The sequence below is a fragment of the Felis catus genome, chromosome B1 (genome assembly GCF_018350175.1).
Source record: "Felis catus isolate Fca126 chromosome B1, F.catus_Fca126_mat1.0, whole genome shotgun sequence".
NCBI classification, from domain to species: domain Eukaryota; kingdom Metazoa; phylum Chordata; class Mammalia; order Carnivora; family Felidae; genus Felis; species Felis catus.
In genome coordinates, this window is record NC_058371.1 from 19,126,325 (window position 1) to 19,147,000 (window position 20,676).

Sequence of the window (20,676 nt, forward strand, 5' to 3'; positions counted from 1 at the left end):
AATTAAATGTGTTTATTTGAATTTTAATCAACATTCAAATATGTTAATTTGTAAAGACACTTAAATATGCCAAGGCTCCTATTTCCTTCCCCTGGGTACCTATTTGAAACACATTTCCATGGAGTTAAAAACGAACCTTTACATTTTGAAAACATAGCTATTATTTTGTACTTTCAAAACTTAGTGCTACCTATGACCCACTGTAGCTGAGTATCTTTTAAGCAGTAAGCCTGCTACACATCACACATGTAATGGACACCCTGTGGATAAAATCATGATGCTTTGTCTTCCTGACAGCCTTCTCTTCTGTCCTGAGGGAACCTCTAATGGCTTGACTCCTCTTGTGTGTCTTACATGTTTTTTTTTCAATTTCCTCCATAGGATACACAGGATATTCTTACTCAGCTTTTTTTTAGGTTTTAAAAAATTCTTATCTAGAACTTGGCCTAATATATTCATTTATAAGTCTCTTTTCAACAATTTTAACAGATACTTAAGGTTTAATTCATACACAATAAACATGTTCAGGTATACAATTTGGTAAGTTGTGGGTCTGTAAATAAACATGTATTGGTCAAATTCTAAAGACCTATGTTGAAATCTGTACCTTTAGTTCTCCAGAATGTGACCTTATTTGGAAATAGGGTAGTTGCAGATGTATTTGGTTAATATGAGAAATTGGGTCAGCCTTATTCCAATATGACTGGTGTTCTTAGAGAAGAGGAAAATTTGGCAAAAGACTCAGATGCACAGAGAAGATGGTGACAGAGATTGTTGAGATGCTGCCACAAGCAAAGAAACACCCAAGACGACAAGAAACTGGAAGAAGCAGGGAAGGATCCTCCCCTAGAGACCTCAGAGGCAGCATGGCCTTGCCAACTCCTTGATTTGGGACTCTGGTCTCCAGAACAGAGACCATAAATTTCTGTTGCTTTAAGCCAACCAGTTTGTTGTGGTGCCATGCTACAGTAGCCCCAGGAAACTAATACAACCAGCGGTCAGGAAACTATCTGATGATAAAAATAGCAAACAAATGCCTCGCCTCAAAAAGTTACCAGATCTGCCTCCCATGGACATCTCCCCAACATTCACCCCATTCCCATGAAACCACTGAATGTCTTTCTGTCACCATAGATTGGAATGCATTTTTTAGAATTTTATATATATTTTATGTATATAAATTCCAGAATTATATAAAAATGTATTATTATATACACAAGATATGCACTGGATTCTTTTGGCATAATTGTTACAAGATTCATTCATGTTGTTGCTCATTCACGGGCACATTCATGTGCTGCTCCTTTGTATCAACAAATAGTATTCCATTATATGAATATACCCCCATTCATTCATTCATTCATGTGTTGATACATGTTTAGTTTCCAAAATATCCGCTCTCACAAATACACCAGCTATACATGTCATATGCATGCACAAATATTTGTGCATGATCCCTAATTGTGGAATTGCTGCGTCACACACTAGGTAGATGTTTAAACCATAAAGGAATTATTGACACATTTCTTAAGAGATTGTACTATTTTACATTTCCAACACAAGTGTGTAAGAATTCCAGTTCCTCCACATCCTTGTCCACACTTTGGTATGGGTATTAATTATGCTTTTTTTTTCCTGTATATTATAACGTTTTGACATCTCTTGGGAGCATTAAGACCCCGGAAGAAACTGCCTTTCCCAGAGCGGGTTTGTGCCTGAATAACAACTTTCCCACAAGCATGTTTTTCACAGACAAACAAACCAATCAGGTGTCTCTGTCCTCTCACTCACCAGGCCAATACGGTTGTCTCCCCTCACTGTGGAGGAAATGAAATGTTCCACAACACCCAGTGAAGGCCTGAAATAGTGGATAGTACCAAACCCTCTACATATCCACCTATGACAAAGTTTAATTTATAAATTAGGCATAGTAACATTAACAACAGTAACTAATAATAATATACCACAATGATAACAATGTTCTGCAATAAAAGTTCATGAATGTGGTCTCTCTCCCAAAACAACTTATTGTACCGTACTCACCCGTCTTCTTGTGAAAGTGTAAGATGATACAACACCGACAGAACGAAAGGAAGTGAGGTCAAAGACGCAGGCGCACTGGGATGCAGCCTTAGGCAGCTATTTACGTTCTGAGGCTGATTCAGAAGGAGGTACACCTGCTTCCAGACCACAGGTGATGGCGGGGAAACTGAAACCATGGATCAAGAAACTGCAGATAGTGAGACTGCAGTCAAGTAAGAAATTGTTTCGGCTGAGGTCAGAGAGGTTTTTTCCTGCTTTCTCCTCTAGGGTTTTGATGGTTTCCGGTCTCACATTCAGGTCCTTCATCCATTTTGAGTTTATTTTTGTGAATTTGCACCACTTATTTAAAAGGTTATTCTTTTCAATTAAACTGTTACCTGTGTCATAAATCAAATGACTGAACATAGTGTTGGTCTGGTTTTGGACTTCAGATTCAGTTCTCTTGCTCCCTTTTTCTCTCCTTCTTTGATTATGTTGTCTGTAAATACTGAGCTTTATTTCTTTCCCATTCTTTTAACTAATAATTTCAAGAATTCATAGATGGAACAAGGAACATGGGCTTAGAGTTTTCTTTGTGAGAATTCCCTAACAGTTTAATAATTTAATAGATGTAAGCTAGTCAAATAGGCTTCTTGTTAGTTTTAGCAAGTTTTATTTTTCCAGGGATTTTTCTAGAAAGTGAACCATTTTTTCTAAAGTTTCAAATATATTGGTATATTTGTATCTCTTTACCTTTTTAATATCTGCAGTAGTATCTCTAGTGATGTATCTTTTTTTGAGGTACTCTTAAAAATTCCTGATATCGTTAATTTCTTTTTCCTTTTTTGTATTTTACTAAATCTTATGATGAGTTTATCAAATCTATTTGTCTTCATAGAGAACCAACTTTTGACTGTTTAACATTTCTATTGCCTATTTAGTATTTCACAAAGTTTAAAATTTAATTTCTGCTCTTTATGTTTTTCTTCTGTTTTCTTGGGATTTGATAGTAATTTTCTCATTCCTTTAGGATAATCAATTTTTAGCCTTTCTTTTCTTCCTAATATGTGCATTTAAAGTAATACCTTTCTGTCTAAACACAATTTTGTCTACTCTACCAAACTTTAAAATTTTTAAAAAAATATAATTGAGTTCAAAATATTGTCTGATTTATGTTGGGTTTTTTTTTCCTTGACCTGTGGATTATTTAGTAATTTATAGCTTTATTTTCAAATATATGGACATATTCTAGTCATCTTTTATGACTGAATTCCAGTTTAACTACATTGTGATCAAAGAATATTTTGAATTATCATACTCTAACATTTGAGATTTTCTTTCTAGTCCAATTTACAATAAAGTTTGTTTACAATACCTTTTTATAAACGCTCATGTGAATTTCAAAAGAATCTGTGCATTACAATGCATTCTAATCTTATTTTGTATTACAGTGCTTCATATATATCTATTAGGTCAAATTTCTTAATAACTTCTACAGATCTTCTATGTGCTAACTGAAACTTTTTCCTGCTTGGTCTTAGTTCTGAGTATTAAAAATCTTTATTATGGATTTCTCCACTCTGGCTTTTACTTTTGCCACTTTGTTCTGTATACTTTTGGAACTTACATTGTTAGATGCATACAACTTTTGATTTATTAACTATTTTGTTAATAACTTTTTCATTATAAAACATCTTTTTAACTTTTTCATTATTAACTTTTTCATTATAAAACATCTTTTCTCATTTCTAGTGATGCTTCTTGCCTTAAAATAGGTCTTGTTCGACATTGACATAACTACACAAGAAATCTTTTAGATAGTGCTTAAATAACATGTTTTTCCATTCTTTTGTTTTTAGCACTTTTATTCTTTTCTGTATTTATATCTAGGAGTATTTTCCTTCTGCTTGAAGACCTCCCTGTAGTATCTATTTACTAGTGGGGAATTCTCTTCACTGTAATTTTCTGGAAATTTCCTTATTTCACGTTTACTTTGAAGGATATTTATAGTGGGTACAGAATTATTTATTTTTAATCATTTTGCTTAAAAGAGTAATTCCCATTTTTAAAATTTTCTGTTAATAATTTCACTGTCAGTCTTACTTTCAGTTGTTTGGATTTGCAGCTAAGAAATATTGATGTTATATAACACCAACTTGACTACCATGGTATGAGAAAACCACGGAAAAGCAGGAAAAGTTCAAAGTGAGAAAAAAAATGGAATAAGCTTAACTACAACTACAGGGGGAAACACCATAGACAATAATTGATAGACAATTAAATGACACTTTTGGACAAAATGTACAGACTGGCTGGAATTTGATTATTAGCAGTCAGATGAAAACAAGCAATGTTCCACTCTAACTTTGTCAGAATGCCTTCAAGAATGCCCTTTAATAGACACTGGTTGTTACATGAAAATAATTGCCACAAATATAAAAACAAACTATTAGGCACAGTTTTCCAAAATCTTCTTCTCTGTGTTTTTTTAATTATAATTTTATAAATAATAGAATATGTTATGATTCCTATTTGTATATTGTGAAGATTTTTGCCCCTCTAGCAGATTATGTACCCAGAGCTTAAGAACAAGTATTTAACATGATAAATGTGTGAAGACATATGGTCAAAATTACATTTATGAACATTTTACTGACATTAGAAAACAATAAAGATGATTTTATAATTTGAATAAAATTCAGCATGGATATAAATTTTGCCTCATGTGTAAAATCTAAAATGAAACCAGAACTATGTTAATAACAGTCATATTTGGTGAAAATAATTAATTCACTTATTCATTGATCAGTATTTATCGCATGTTGGTGAGGTGCCAAAAATGTATTTTCTTTCATTATAATTTAATTGATAAGATATTTTGTTAAAGATATTTATAATATCAGCACAAATAAATACTTACTTTCAGGGAAGATATGATGCAGACATGGGTATTGCTCAAGAACATAAAACCTATGAGAGTGTGGATTTGGTCTGTCTTGTTCAATGTGCTATCTCTTGCACTGACATTAAGGCTTATATCATCGTGCGCAAAAATATGTGTTAAGGGTAGGGGATGGATTAAACAGGTGATGGGGATTAAGGAATGCACTTGTGGTGAGCACCGGTGTTGCAAGTGTTGAATCACTAAATTGTACACCTGAAACTAATATTATACTGTATGTTAACTGAAATTTAAATAAAAACTTAAAAAAATATGTATGTGTTGAACAAATGGGTCAGTTTTTCTCTAAAAGTTGACTTAAAAACATCTTTGAAAAAATTTTTTAACGTTTATGTATTTTTGACAGAGAGAGACAGAGCATGAGCGGGGGAGGGTCAGAGATAGAGGGAGACACAGAATCTGAAGCAGGCTCCAGGCTCTGAGCTCAGTACAGAGCCTGACGCAGGGCTCAAACTCATGACCTGATCCAAAGTCAGACGCTCAACCGACTGAGCTACCCAGGCGCCCCGACTTAAAAACATCTTTAGCATATGACAATAGCAGTATAATCTAGTTGGACAGGCACCTACCAATATCAATATGGTAGAACGGACAGGCACTGTTCATATCAATCTCTTATTCACTATAAGCATACAGTATTTACAAATACTAAATTTGTAAATACAGTTTCTACAAAGATAGTATTTACAAATGAGGTAAATCTTGAATGTCCACTGAGATTGGCTCTATCACTATTTTTAGGGGGATACTGAAGTCACCATGTGGCATGATCTGAAATGTCTTCAGACCTAGTTTTCTCTAAAAATTATTAACACCTTGCAATAGTATAATCCACCTCTTGATAACTTTGAACTCTTTATCATTTGCAGCACTTTTAGCCAGACTACCAAGATCTGTATTTTTTCAGTATGTTTTGAAGGTGATGGCAATTTGAAAAGTATGGAAAATAAATACATACATTTGGGAGAGAAAGATAACCCCAATTTTAGACATATGAGACAGGTCTGTATTTCTCACCAATAGCATTTCATGAATGTCTGCAGTTCTGCCTGGCTTGAAGTTCCTTAATGTAGAATAATTTTTTGGTTAGACAGTAGTGAGGCTCTTGCCTCCAGACATATTTAACAAGTACCATAACTTTTCCTCTTTTAGCATAATATTAGATTCTATGAGTGGTATAAAAAGTGCATAATGCAGTCTGTTTTTATGAAGATCACAATTTTGTTTTCAACAAGGAAAAAATAGAGATATCTGCAGTTGGTTAAAAATGTATGAGAAACTCTGAAAACTCATATTAGAAGTCTGAAACCTCATAGCAGGATTATATACTTGGGGTTTAAATCTTGACTTAACTTTTCTAAAGATGGCCATGGTTGGCAAAGCTGGGAAGGAGTGATATGTCCAACCGTCCAAGTCTACTCCTTTTGGGTTAAACTGAAAGTGGTATCACTGTTGGAAAGAGAAAAGTTTCCTTCTTGCAGAAAAACCAAATAACTTTAACCCATGTAAATGTAAAATAATGCCTCCTAAAGGAGTTTCAATTATACAAAACAGAGTTTAGCGCACAGAATCTACTTTTACATGAAAAAAAGGGCAAATATACTATAGCCTGCTTCCTTCATCACTACTTCAGGGGAATCATGGAAAGATCAGGGGCTTTTGAACGAGGATTTGAGTCATGTTTTGTGAATGAGCGTAGGCTTCTTGTTTCTCACTTACAAAAGGGCCTTAGTAACCTCGCCACAGAGCATGGTCGTGAAGACTGAATAAGAGTGTGCATGCAAAAGGTCTCAGCAACTAGATTTTCAGTAAAGGTGAAATCTAGACTTCCATTGTTCTTACCGTTGTTTCCACAGACTTTCACAGAAATTGTTTTTCTGTGAAAAACATATGTTTCATATATTGCCTTTGTTTCTCTATTGGGTGAGAACATAATTGAGGATATGGCCAAAAGTTACATTTAAAAAAGTTCAACATTATTAATCATCAGGGAAATGCAAATAGAACCACAATGAGATATTGCTTCACATCTGTTAGAATGGTTAGAATCAGAAAAAACAAACAAACAAGCAAACCAGGTAACAGGTGTTGGTGAGGATGTGGAGAAAAGGGAACCCTCACGCACTGCTTGTGGGACTGCAAATATGTTCAACCACTATGGAAAAAGTATGGAGTTTCCTCAAAAAAGTAAAAATAGAACTACCATAAGATCCCACAATTCCACTTCTAGTATATATCCAAAGAAAATGAAATCACTGTCTTACAGAGATATTTGCACGCCTGTGTTCATAGCATCATTATTCACAATAGCCAAGTTATAGAAACAGCTTAATCCATTGATAAATGAGTGGATAAAAATGTGAATATATATAACATTCTATATATACATATCTATTCATATAAATATAATACATGTGGAATATGATGCAGCCATAAAAAGGAAGAAAATCCTGCCATTTATGAAAACCTACATGGACCCTGTGGACATTATGCTAAGTGAAGTAAGTCAGACAGGGAAAAACAAATCTGTATAATATCACTTATATGTGGAATCTAAAAAAAGCCAAACTCATAGAATCAGAAAATAGAATGGTGGTTGCCAGGGGATGGGAAATGGGAAGAGTTAGTCAAGGAGTACAGACTTCTAGTTATAAAATTAATAACTTCTAGACATCTAATGATGATTATAGTTAGCAACACTGTATTATATACTTCAAAGTTGTTAAGCGAATAGACCTTGAATGTTCTCACCACAAAACCAAAATGGTAATTATGTGAGATAATTGAGGTGTTAAACTAACTTTACTATAGTAATAATTTCATGAAATATGTGTATCAAATAATCACCTGTACATCTTAAGCTTACATAATACTATATGTCAAGTATCTCTCAATAAAGTTGGAAAAAATATCCTCAAGAACAATGATAAAGTTTTACTTTTTTTTAGTACCAATATTTAGTCAGTTATAGCAATACAGTCTGGAAATATTACTTACCAGCTTGAGAAATTAGACTGGTTCTCTCATCTTCTGGCTGATACTATTTCATTTATGTTTATCTATTTATCTATCTATCTATCTAGTCATTCATTCCAGATCTTCTATACTAGGATAAAGATATAAGTGAATTTCAATATTTCTATATTTATTGTTAAATTTGGTATTTTACTCCTTAAAACTTGAACAAAATTATAGTGAATGCTATACAAATAGTAGAGTCTCATTATAGCTCACTCAAAAAATAAACACTTTATTTTACAATGATTAATCCATTCAAATAAATTATAGAAGAAATAAATTTCTTCCAAAAACACAGTTAAAATCAAAATTCCAGTTTTAAGTTGATAGCACTCTCATTAGTAGCAATAAAGCTGAAAATACTTAACCAGAAAAGTGATGGACTTAGCTCACAAAGATTTTTGTTTGGTGAGTTTAAATATCTCTTCTCATATACAAAAATTTGTACCTCATTTAATAGAGATAAAGAGGCTTTCAATTTCCATTTATAAAAAAATGGCCCTAGAGACTATTTAAAATAGTTAACACTAGTGTGTGACTTATGGTCGGGATTTCAACAAAACTCTATCACAGATAAAGATCAAAGTGATAAACTTGCATTTCTAATGACAAAGAGATCCAGAAAAGGAGGTGAATCCAAGGTACATATGCATAATGGTGAAATGATAATGTGCCAGAGAACACCTGTACTGTAACCCTTGAAGAAATCCTGCATTCTAACTGGCTAAATTCACAAATGGTGATGAGGAGAGAATGAAAAGGTGTTGATAACAACACAGTTACCAACACTCACTCCCTTCACTGCCGCCCTCCCCATCAGAGTGATCCAGACCTAATCAGGCAGATGTGGATATTTTGTTAAAGCAAATTTGGGGAAACTTGGGTCGCTCAGTCAGTTAAAAGTCAGACTCTTGATTTTGGCTGAGGTCATGATCTCATGAACCTTGAGATAGAGCCCAGCATGGGGCTCTGTGCTGACAGCAGGGAGCCGGCTTGTGATTCTCTCCCTCCCTCTCTCTCTGCCCCTGCCCCTCTCACACATATGCACTCTCTCTCTTTCTCAAAATAAATAAACAAACATTAAAAGTAAGTTTTCTTTTAATTTATTTACATTGCATTTTCTTTTAATTTCTGGAAGGATGAAATATATTTATAATGAAATGGAAATGAGTAATCTTGTTCATAGAATTGATAAATTAAGATTTTTAAATAAAATCAATAAATTGCTGAGTTAGGAATAATCCATCCTATTTCTGTGATAACATAATCTCTACCTATTCTCATTTTCTTTTCTGTCTTCTTTGTAAACTACTCATTGTATACATGGGCATTGCCCAGGTGTGTTTTCTTCCTTGTTTTTCTCATTCTGTGGATTTAACCATCACTTTAGCCATATATGTATGTATATATATCTATAGATACAGATATAGACTATATCAGAATCCAGAGTCTCTGTAAGGTATCAATCACAATGTAGGATATAATCCCATATTATTAGATATACAAAGAAACATTAAAATGTGACTAATATTCAAAACAAAAATCAATCAACACACAAATTTGTAACTATTCCACAAACTACAAAAGTGTAGACTTTAAATGGATAAGTTTTCTCATATATGAATTATATCTCAATCCAACTGTTACAACAAAAACAGGCAATCAATAGGGCCTGTGAGATGATCCATGTGTAATTAGCAGACAAGTTTTTAAAAGCATCATTTATAATAACTAGGCTTAGCAATGAAAATTTAAAAAAATACATATAATAATTAAGTGCATAAATCTTAGCAGAAAAAATGTAATGTCCATTAAAGAACCAAATGGAAATTCTGGAAAAAAATACAGATACATATATTTTATATATACTCTATGAAGATATTTATATGTATAACTATAAGTATCTACCATAAAGTTTTCAAAGATCATTATCGTCCATTTGACAACCTCTAACAGAGATTGTATCTCTAACAGATACAAGTGTCCAATGGTCATCTTCATTTTGTCTCATATGAACTTTGAACTCAATTTATCTATCTATCTATCTATCTATCTATCATTTTTGAGAGAGAGAGAGAGAGAGAGAGAGAGAGAGAGAGAGAGATCATGAGCAGAGGAAGAACAGAGAGAGAGGGGGACAGAAGATCTGGAGTGGATTCTGTGAGGACAATAGAGAGTCTGATGTAGGGCTCGAACTCATGAACCATGAAATCATGACCTGAACCAAAGGCAGAAGCTTAATGGACTGAGCCTTCCAGGCACCCCCAACTCAACGTATTTAAAATTGAACTTAACACCTGCTCTAAAACTCCGCTTTCTGTGTACCTTCACAGAAAATGATAACAGATTCCACCCATTCATCCAATCTGCAAATCTGAGATTTACCTTTGATTTCACATTATTCTTCCCCAATTACATCTAGACAGTCACTCAGTGCACACAGCTTTTACTTTCTTAGTTTTCCTTCTCTTTCTTCTCCATCACTACTAGATCTATCATGGATAATTGGTGGTGGGGGGAGGAATCTCCTTTGTTCTCTTCTGCCTCTGGTCTTCTTTACTTTAAATCCACTCTCTAAATGAATCATAGTTATAAACTGAAATATAACTATACTACTGTTCTGACTAAGTATTTTCAATGACTCTACATTTTCTTTGAAATGAAGACCAATCTTCCTATATCATGTGCAAGAGAGAAGACACTTTCACATCCCCTTCTTCAACTGGAAGAACAGGATGGGAAAGGGAAATTTTACCTTTAAATCAACAAGGAATCTTGACAATTTTATGGGACTGAACATTTTAATAATTGACTGAAGTAATTGACTGGAAAAATCTTGAGGGGAATTTCATCTGAATTTCAGCTAGAGAGAGGGGAAAGAACTAGTCTCATCAAATGAATATATAGAATAATAAGAGGCAAATAAGGGTTGTGATTTTCTTTTAGTTCCTCTTGAAAGGGGATGTCTTATATATATATATACATATATATAACCTGAAAGACTCCACCAAAAAACTACTAGAACAAAAAATGAACTCAGTGAGATCACAGGATACAAAATCAATATAAAAAAATGCATTGCAGGTGTGCCTGGGTGATTCAGTCAGTTAAATGTCCAACTTCAGCGCTCACCTCATGATCTCACAGTCTGTGAGTTCAAGCTTCGCATCATGGTCTGGGCTGACAGCTCAGAGCCTGGAGCCTGCTTCAGATTCTGTGTTTCCCTGTCTCTTTGTCCCTCTCCAGCTCACACTCTGCCTCTCAAAAATAAGTAAATGTTGAAAAAATTTAAAAGAATCCATTGCATTCTATACATTATTAATAAAGCAGCAGAAAGAGAAATTAAGAAAACAATCTCATTTATATTTGAGCCCCAAATAATAGGATACCTAGGAATAAACTTAACCCAAGAGGTGAAAGATCTGCACTCTGAAAACTATAAAACATTGATAAAAGAAATTGAAGATGACACAAAGAAAGGGAAAGACATTCCATGCTCATGGATTGGAAGAACAAATATTATTTAAATGCATGTATTACCCAAAGCAATCTACACATTTAATGCAATTCCTATCAAAATACCCATAGCATTTTTTACACAACTAGAACAAACAGCCCTACAATTTGTATGGAACCACAAAAGACCCTGGATAGCCAAAGCAATCATGAGAAAGAAAAACAAAACTGGAGGCGTCACAATCCCAGATTTCAAGTTATACTACAAAGCTGTAGTAATCTAAACAGTATAATCTTAGCATAAAAATAGATAGCTCAATCGAACAGAATAGAGAGCTAAGAAATAAGCCCACAATTATGTGGTCAATTAATCTATGACAAAGGAGGCGAGAATGTGCAAGGGAAAAAGAGAGTCTCTTCAACAAATGGTGTTGGGAAAACTGGGCAAAAGAATGAAAGTGGGCCACTTTCTTGCATAGTACACAAAAATAAACTCAAAATGGATTAGAGATCTAACTGTGAGACTTGAAACATAAAAGTCCTAAAAGAGAGCACAGGCAGTAATTTCTCTGACAATGGCCATAGCCACATTTTTCTAGATATGTCTTCAGAGGCAAGAAAATTAAAAGCAAAAATAAACTATTGAGACTATAAAATAAAAAAGTTTCTGTATAGCAAAGTAAATGACCAATAAAACTAAAAGATAGCCTGCTGAATGGGAGAATATATTTGCAAATAATATATTCAATAAAGGGTTAGTATCCAAAATATATAATTTATGCAGCTCAACAGCCAAAACCAAATAATCCAATTAAAAAATGGGCAGAAGACATGAATAGACATTTCTTCCAAAAAGACGTACAGGTGGCCAACAGACACATGAAAAGATGCTCACTGTCACTTATCAGGGAAATGTAAATCAAAACCAAAATGAGATATCACCTCACACCTGTCAGAATGCCAAAAATCAAAAACACAAGAAACAAGTGTTGGTGAGGATGTGGAGAAAAAGGAACCCTTGTGCACTGCTGGTGGGAATGCAAACTGGTGCAACTACTGTGGAAAAAAGTATGGAGATTCCTCAAAAAGTTAAAAACAGAGCTAGCATAGGGGTGCCTGGGTGGCTGAATCAGTTAAGTGTCCGACTTCGGCTCAGGCCATGATCTCATGGTTCATGAGTTAGAGCCCCGCATCGTCTCTGCACTCTTATTGCAGAGCTTAATTGAGATCCTGTCTCCCCCTCTTTCTCTGCCTCTCTCTCTGTCTCTCAAAAATAAATAAATAAACATAAAAAAAATAGAACTAGCATATGATCCAGTAATTTCACTACTGGGTATTTACACAAAGAATACAAAACACTAATTTGAATAGATAATATGCAACCCTATGTTTATTGCAGCATTATTTACAATAGCCAAATTATGGAAGCAGCCCAAGTGGCCATCAATAGATGAATGGGTAAAGAAGTGGGATATATACACAATAGAATATTACTCATAAAAAGAATGAAATCTTGCTATTTGCAACAACATGGATGGATCTAGAGTATAATGCTAAGTAAAATACGTCAGAGAAAGACAAATACATATGATTTTTAAGAAACAAAAAACAAAGGAAAAAAAAGAAAAACCAAAAACCAGAGTCTTAACTACAAATAGAGTGTTAACTAAACTCTTAACTAGAAAACAAACTGATGCTTACTAGAGGAGAGATGGGTAAAAGAGGTGAAGGGGATTAAGAGTACACTTACCTTGATGAGAAATGAGTAATAAATAGAATTGTTGAATCACTATTATTTTACACCTGAAACTAATATAACTCTATGTGTTAACTATATCGTAAGTAAAATTTTAAAAAAAAGTTGCTTTCATATCTTAGTAAAAAAAAGAATGGGGATGTCTTACACTGGTTTTAGGTATTTCTCTTGAGAAAACTCTACAGACAAAAACCCTACTATCTTGTGTCTATTGTAAAACAAATGAGAAATTGCTGTATAAATAAAATTAGGTGTGTATGTTTCTATTTTCTTTTGAGACTATATCCCAGGCTATAAAATGTTGTTTTAATAATTTTATGGCTATCTATTTATTATCTTTCATGTATGTGTATATATGCACACACATGCTATGAAATGATTATCCCTTTACTTTTTAAATTTTTCTTAAGCTACCCTTTAGTTACTTATTCTGAACTTTAAATTACTAAAGTTTTAAGACTTCTTTCACTGAAAAGTCTCACATTTAACAATTTATTTTAATAAAAATGAAGAAAACAAGGCATCTTACAGAACTGATTATAATTGCTCTTATATAATCACTAGAAAGGAAGGGGGAGAAAGAAGTATCTTATAGAATTAACAAGGCTTAATTAGTATTTCATGTTAAAGAAAAGGCACCAGCTTAAAATAAAATCAGATGGTTCATCTAGCAGGGGCACCTGGGTGGTTCAGTCGGTTAAGCATCTGACTCTTAAACTATAAATTAACCTACTGAAGGAAACCACAAGCTTGTGTATGTATACACCTATACATATATGCACATATATTTGCATATTTAATTTCCTAGGTGAAGTCTTTTTCTCCTAAATTCAAACATGCCTCAGAAATGAAGACTCCATTTTATGAATGAAGATGAAATATTCATGGAATAGTGAATCTTTTCTAATGAAAGAAGAATTCAGGTTAAAGCAAGGGGAATGATCAATTCTTAAGGGCCTTGGGTTATTTTTTTTAAAAGTTTTAATTCATTTAGATGTTTAAAAAGAAAAATGTAAATTATTCTCTAGGTTTCTGCTTAGCACACAAGTGAGTTCTAAGATATTATTTGAGAGCATTAAGACAGTCGAAATTGTCCTGATGTAAAAGAAAATCAATAATATTCAGTAATGTGTAATTGCATTTTATTTTAGCAAATGTTAGAATAATGATATATATGTGCTAAACCACAGGCATCTTAAGGCTTTAAAATATGTGTATTTTCCAGCTGCCACATATCCTGCCAGATGCTTTGGTTTTTTGGTCTATTCCACAGTTCCGGAATCAAGAAACTTACTCCGCAGAAGTACTGTCCCCCGCATTCTGATGGTTTCCTCCAGCTGTGGGGCTGTGTGCAATTCCCGTCCTCAGGATCTCTGCCAATCAAAAGCCTTGGCTTGAGTTTTAAAATGCTGATCACAATAACAGACATTAGAAGAGCTACTTTTAGTTACACGAATTTAGAGCTGAAGAGTTCTAAGTTTTCTTTTGGTATGGTTATTCAGATGAAATTGGAATACACAGTAACGAAACTTACAAGGTTAAAAATTAAAGGACAAAATCACATTTAAATAAGACATGGAACACACAGCACAATCATAAAGCTGCAGACTAGTTTCCAAAAGTCACTACAGAAAAATAATCTCATAAACTTATAATGAGTACTATGTACATAAAGATATGTATGCATAATAAAAGCTTAGGTATCTTTGCTACAAACATTTGTAATACAAATAACCTTTTCAGCAAACATGTGCACAGGGGATATTTTGAAACTCACAACACTTGTCAAGAGGAAATTAATTTCCATTTGAAATAAGCTAATATGAATGTCAGAAATGCCCTTTGGAAATTTAATCGCAAAACAAAAGATCATGCCATTAAGGAGTAAATTTACATATTAAAAAATCTATAACATGTCCTAAATGTTGCTTTATTACAACCCAGTTTAGTAAATAATCTAGCTGTGTGATCTTGGGTAAGTCACTTAGTTTCATTGTCGTAATATAAATAACTGATTTGTGATGGTATAGTAGGCATGCATTCAATAATAATAAAAATAATAATGCAAGCCCATGATACATTATTTTAAAAATTACAAGAAACATTTATATTTATACACATATATGCATAGATATGAATTATTATTTGCATAACTAATGGTGGCTATACTTTCGTATTTCCATGTTACACACAGGTATACATGCACTTACAAAAAGTTTAATTTTTAGATTTGATGTTTTATAAGTTTATGAAATACTCTCCAAAGAAGAAAAATCCTACAGAATCTTCTTTTCCAAGAGTAATAACAGGAGGAAGTTTGTTCAAAAAATTTTTTTGTTTATTTATTTATTTTGAGAGACAGAGAGGTGCAGAGAGAGAGAGAGAGAGAGAGAGAGCCCAAGCAGGCTCTGCACTGTCAGCAAGGAGCCTGACGTGGGGCTCAGACTCAGGAATTGTGAGGTCACGACTTGAGCCAATGAGAGTAGGATGCTTAACTGGCTGAGCCACCTAGGTGCCCCATGATTTCTTCAAAAATTTAAACTGAATGTTGAAAAATGTTGAAAAACCATAGGAGAAATTTTACCATAAACAAAATAAATTAAAACGCATGGCTAGGGCTTTGGAGTGTTTATGTAAAACACTATAAGCTTTTATATTTGGGAATCAGACTAGCAACATCCAATAATTGTTTCTTTTTTAGATTTCCAGAAATCCATGGGTTTGGATGACTAAGCTCTACAGTAAGAATGGGTTTGCACATGTACACATTTACCTTTGGACACAGACCAAGCAAACAAATAGGAAAAGACAAATGAAATAAAAAGTTGGTAAAGATTTGTTAAACTGTGAAATAGGATACAGTCCCATCACAAGAGCAGAAGAAAATTTTTACTTTATTTCAATTTCCCAAGCCATATTTTGAAGAACTCATCAGAGCCACATTCTTGAGGCAAGAAAATCAGCATGTTGCTCATGTTGGTAAAGGAGAATCAGAAATGAATTCTGGACTTGCTCCAAAATCAGAGACCACAGAAAGAAAATAAAAATTAAACTTTAAAGCTGAAACACTTAGGACTAAACTAATAAAACCTAAGATTTTAAAAATGAAAATAACCCTAAATTTTATTGGCATATGGATATCACTGACCTATCTTAACTATGTTTCATGGTACGGGAAACAAGGTGGCATTATCACTGAGATTAATTTAAGCTGTCACTAAAAATAACGCTGATGAAGGGTTTATTTCATGGTTTATCCTTTACTTTCCTCTCTTTTTAACTGAACAAACGTATAGCTGAAATGCGATTTTCTCTAAAGAAGTTGGTGGCCCTTTCCTAAGAGATTTCCAAAATCATGCACAACTTGATTTATTCATATGTTCAATGCGGCTTTTCTAATTTTGTTTTAATATTATGATCATTTGTTTTGTTTCTCTGTGACTTTCTGGTGTGCAAAGAGCATCCTGTGTTCTCTATTTGCTTTTTAATTTTCAACACAAAGTATGGCATTCTGCACATTCAAGGTGATTAGTAAGTGTTTGACTAAAGAATTAATGAATGAAGTAATAGGTGAATGCACAGTAACACTCAGTTGTTTGCAGTATCAGTTAGGGAATTACACACTCCAGACTTTTCTTTCCTTCATTCACAAATGCTGGGAGGGTGCTTAATATAAATGAAGTAAAAGCAACCTATCAGCTTTCCACTGAAGGTATCCTATGTGAACGTAAATATGGGAGATGACGGAAGAAGTACCCAATGGTGCTCAAAGCCCCAGGCAAAAGCTCCGTGGGCAGGAAATTTGAAGTTCTTATGAGCCCCATAAAAAAACAAAAAAACAGAAAAACAAAACAAAACAACAACAACAACACACACACACACACACAAACTAGATATGGTGACCTTGGCTGCTTAACCTTTCTGGTTATCAGTTTCTTCATTTGTAATATGAAGGGCTCACCTTAATGATCTTTAAAGTCCCTGTACATCTAACATTTTATTCTTATGATCAATAGTTGCGCTGTTTAGGCACAAGTTCTTTGGGCTCCTCATCACATTGCTTGAGGCACAGGCATCAAATCATTCTAAAGGATATCAACAGAGGGAAACTATCGTTCCAAAATTACTCTCTGTGCAAAATGCCACAGAAACATAGAGGCAATAAGAGGTCAAGTGGTGGTCGTGGTGCGTGGTGGGGAGAGAAGGCTTAAGTGTTCAAGAGAAGAGTTACCACAAAATATGGGCCCTAAACCTAGGCTTTCAAGGATGAGTTTTGCAGGGACACAGCAGGGGATGTAATGGAATGAGTCATTCCAAATGTCAGAAACAGCATGTGCAAAGAATAAGGGTTTGAAGTAGTGGGAACATAAAGGAAATTGGAAGTAGTTTGGTTTTGTGGGAGAATTAATTTGTGTGACAGGTTGGAGACTGGAGTTGTAAGCAAGAGCCAGACCTAAAGGACCTTGCGTTCCATGGCTGAGGGTGTAGACTTTCTTATTTGTGCCGTGATAGACCACTAGGAGGCTTTAACATCGGAAGGAAGTGACCGATCATTGCTGACAAAGATCACGATGATTTGCCCTGGAAAGACTAACTCGAGGAAATAAAACCAGAAGCAGTGGGGTCTCTAAAAGGGAAGTGAGGTGACACAACTCCAGGGGAGAGGGTGAGGTGAGAAACTAGAATAGCGAGTGCACGATGAGATATACTTGTGAGGAACAATCAACAAATAAGATTCAGTAACAGACTAGATTTGGAATTCAGGGAAGAATTATGCAGCAGAGTCGGAGATTTTTTTTAAGTTGGGCAACTGGGAGGAGATGATTTCATTAAATGAGATGGGCATTGTAGAAGCATAAACATACTTGTGGAAGAAAGATAACGAATTTGGTTTTAAATACGATAAATTTGGAAGTGCCTTTGAAACATTCAGGAAGGAATAGCCTTTGGCAATTAGACTCACATCCATCAATCTTACTAATCCTGCCTTGAAGTCTCTCCCCCCTCATTCCTTACCATTCTCTGCTTTCCTGATCTGGCCAGCACCACCGTTTTTACCTTCCTTGAACATGCCACACTTTCCCACCCCTGAATGCTTGCATTTAGTATTTACTCTCTTTAAAATAATTTCTCCCAAAACATTTATGGTGATGGTTTATGTTTATGTTGTTATTATGTATCACAATATCATCTTCTTAGAATCACCATCTAGTACGATCTCAAGTTGTTCAATACCTCAGTCATCTTTATCATCTATTTTATTTTCTGCATTGCTTATCTGACTACCTAAATTAGCCTTGGTTATTTGTGTATTTACTTGCTAATTGGCTATTCCCTCCCTCCCCACGTGACAGAAAAGCTTATGGGAACACGGACTTTGTCTTATTCACTATTACTACACCGACATCTAGACACGGGGCCTGAAATACACTAAATGCCCTGCAAAATGTATTTAATGAGGAACTGAACTATCGCCATGAAATTATGGAGAGAATGGGCTGATACTCAGGGGGGCAAAAAAGGATTTACTGGAGAGTTTCAACAGTACCAACTCCTTCCAAAGCTGTGGGAGAGTTTCTAGCAATGAGTTCACATTATCAGATGTTTTTTTGTGAAATGAAAAGTAAGATATTTAACCATAATTGTTAAAAAGTTACTGTTTCTTTTCCAAATCTGACTTTCTCTCTTCCACCCTCCTCATGTCAGGTGATGTCAAAAAAGACATATTTGAGATCTGGCTTGAAAAGTTAAGTTGTGATGCTTTTAGTTTGATTTTTAAAGGGTGTCTTTATATGGTTTGCAAAATACAAAATTATAAATGCAGAATTATATATGAAAGCAACATTTACTTAGAATGAGAAAGGAAATAGTAAATTACAAAATTTAAAAAGCTAACAAATTCTTTAAACATAACAAAGTCCAGAAAACAACATAATGTTTTCACGTTATTTATGCCTGACATACTTCTATAATCCTTCTTTTCTTATATTTGTGGCTGTGTGCTCTTTGACCTGCTCTTCAAATCACAGTGCTTTTATAACATAATTTTCTTTAGAAAAAATTTTTTTTATGTTTATTTATTTTTGAGAGAGAAAGAGACGAGAGAGAGAGAGAGACAGAGAGAGCATGGGGGGGGGGGGGAGGGCAGAAAGCGGGAGACACGGAATCCAAAGCAGGCTCCAGACTCTGAACTGTCAGAATAGAGTCCAATGCTGGGCTCGAACCCATGAACCATGAGATCATGATCTGAGCCCAAGTTGAATGCTCAACTGACTGAGCCACCCAGGCACCCCTGTAATATCGTTTTCTATAAAAATATTAGAAAGAAAATTCTATTTTTCTGCTAGCATGGTCAATTTAAACACACACACACAGCAGTTGTCTAAAAAATATTTGTAGCATTGTAACTTGTTAATGGAATAGCATACAAGTTTAGGGATTGTTTTCAAATTTGGGGGAAATCTCAAGTTTCTTTCACATAGGAGTTGTTACTTACACACTCATTGATTTTATGTTTGTGCCCTACATACCCAGCAACTCTGATAAATTCTATTTTGTGTAATTGACACCAAAAAATGGTATGATGTGTTTATCTTTGTATATGCCCCAAAAGAGAGAACTTCTACTACTTGAGAAACAAATTCTCTAATTACATGTTATTCATTCAGTATGAGAAGAATTTTCAGTTATGTACATTTCAAAATCGATTTCTCCTCCATTTTTCAAATGCTTCTGGTGCTGGGTCCCATGGGGTACGTTCATATTTCAATGACATCTTTGGTCTTGCCTTTCTGTCACTGCATTAGAAGAGTCAGTATTAGGGGTTATCCCTACTCCAGGAGAACTACTAATAAGTTGACTATATACCTACACAGTTACATGGAAGTGGTTGATGGAAAGAGGAGATCGACAAGATAGGAATTCTCACATGAATTGTTTAGGTAAAGAATCAGAAAGAGACTTAGGGAATAAATGGGCAGAAAGGAAGAATCATAACAGGCCAAGGCAAGTATTGGGGAAGAAACGCCAGGAAAAATTTCATGTCTATAAATATGTTTAAACAATGTTTAAACAGTTCTAAACCACTAACCATTGTGAACTGATATTTAAAGAATTAAAAATTAAGATGATACAACATATTCGATAAACGGTTTTAAAACGAAAGGTTTTCACATAAACTTGAAAAGAATGTACCTGTATTAGTTTCCTAGGGTTGTTGTAACAAAGTACTGCAAACTGAGTGCGTTAACCAACAGAAATTAATTGTCTCATGTTTCTGGAGGTTGAAAGTTGAAATCAAGATGCTGGAGTGGCCCCTGGGTGGCTCCGTCAGTTAAGTGTATGTCTTCGGCTCAGGTCATGATCTCACAGTTCATGGGTTCGAGCCCTGTGTGGGGCTCTGTACTGACAGCTCAGAGCCTGGAGCCTGCTTTGGGTTCTGTGTCTCCCTCTCTTTGCCCCT

The 20,676-nt window shown here is 34.4% G+C and overlaps 1 long non-coding RNA gene across 1 annotated transcript in view; it reads right to left on the reverse strand.

Annotated features, from left to right (window-relative positions):
• Nucleotides 1-14,190: 14,190 nt before the first annotated feature.
• The window catches only part of LOC123384780, a 52,192-nt gene continuing 45,706 nt past the window's right edge, over nucleotides 14,191-20,676 (reverse strand). Inside the window, exon 2 of the long non-coding RNA XR_006596323.1 lies at nucleotides 14,191-14,587. This is a non-coding gene — a long non-coding RNA (uncharacterized LOC123384780). The remainder of the gene's footprint in view (nucleotides 14,588-20,676) is intronic.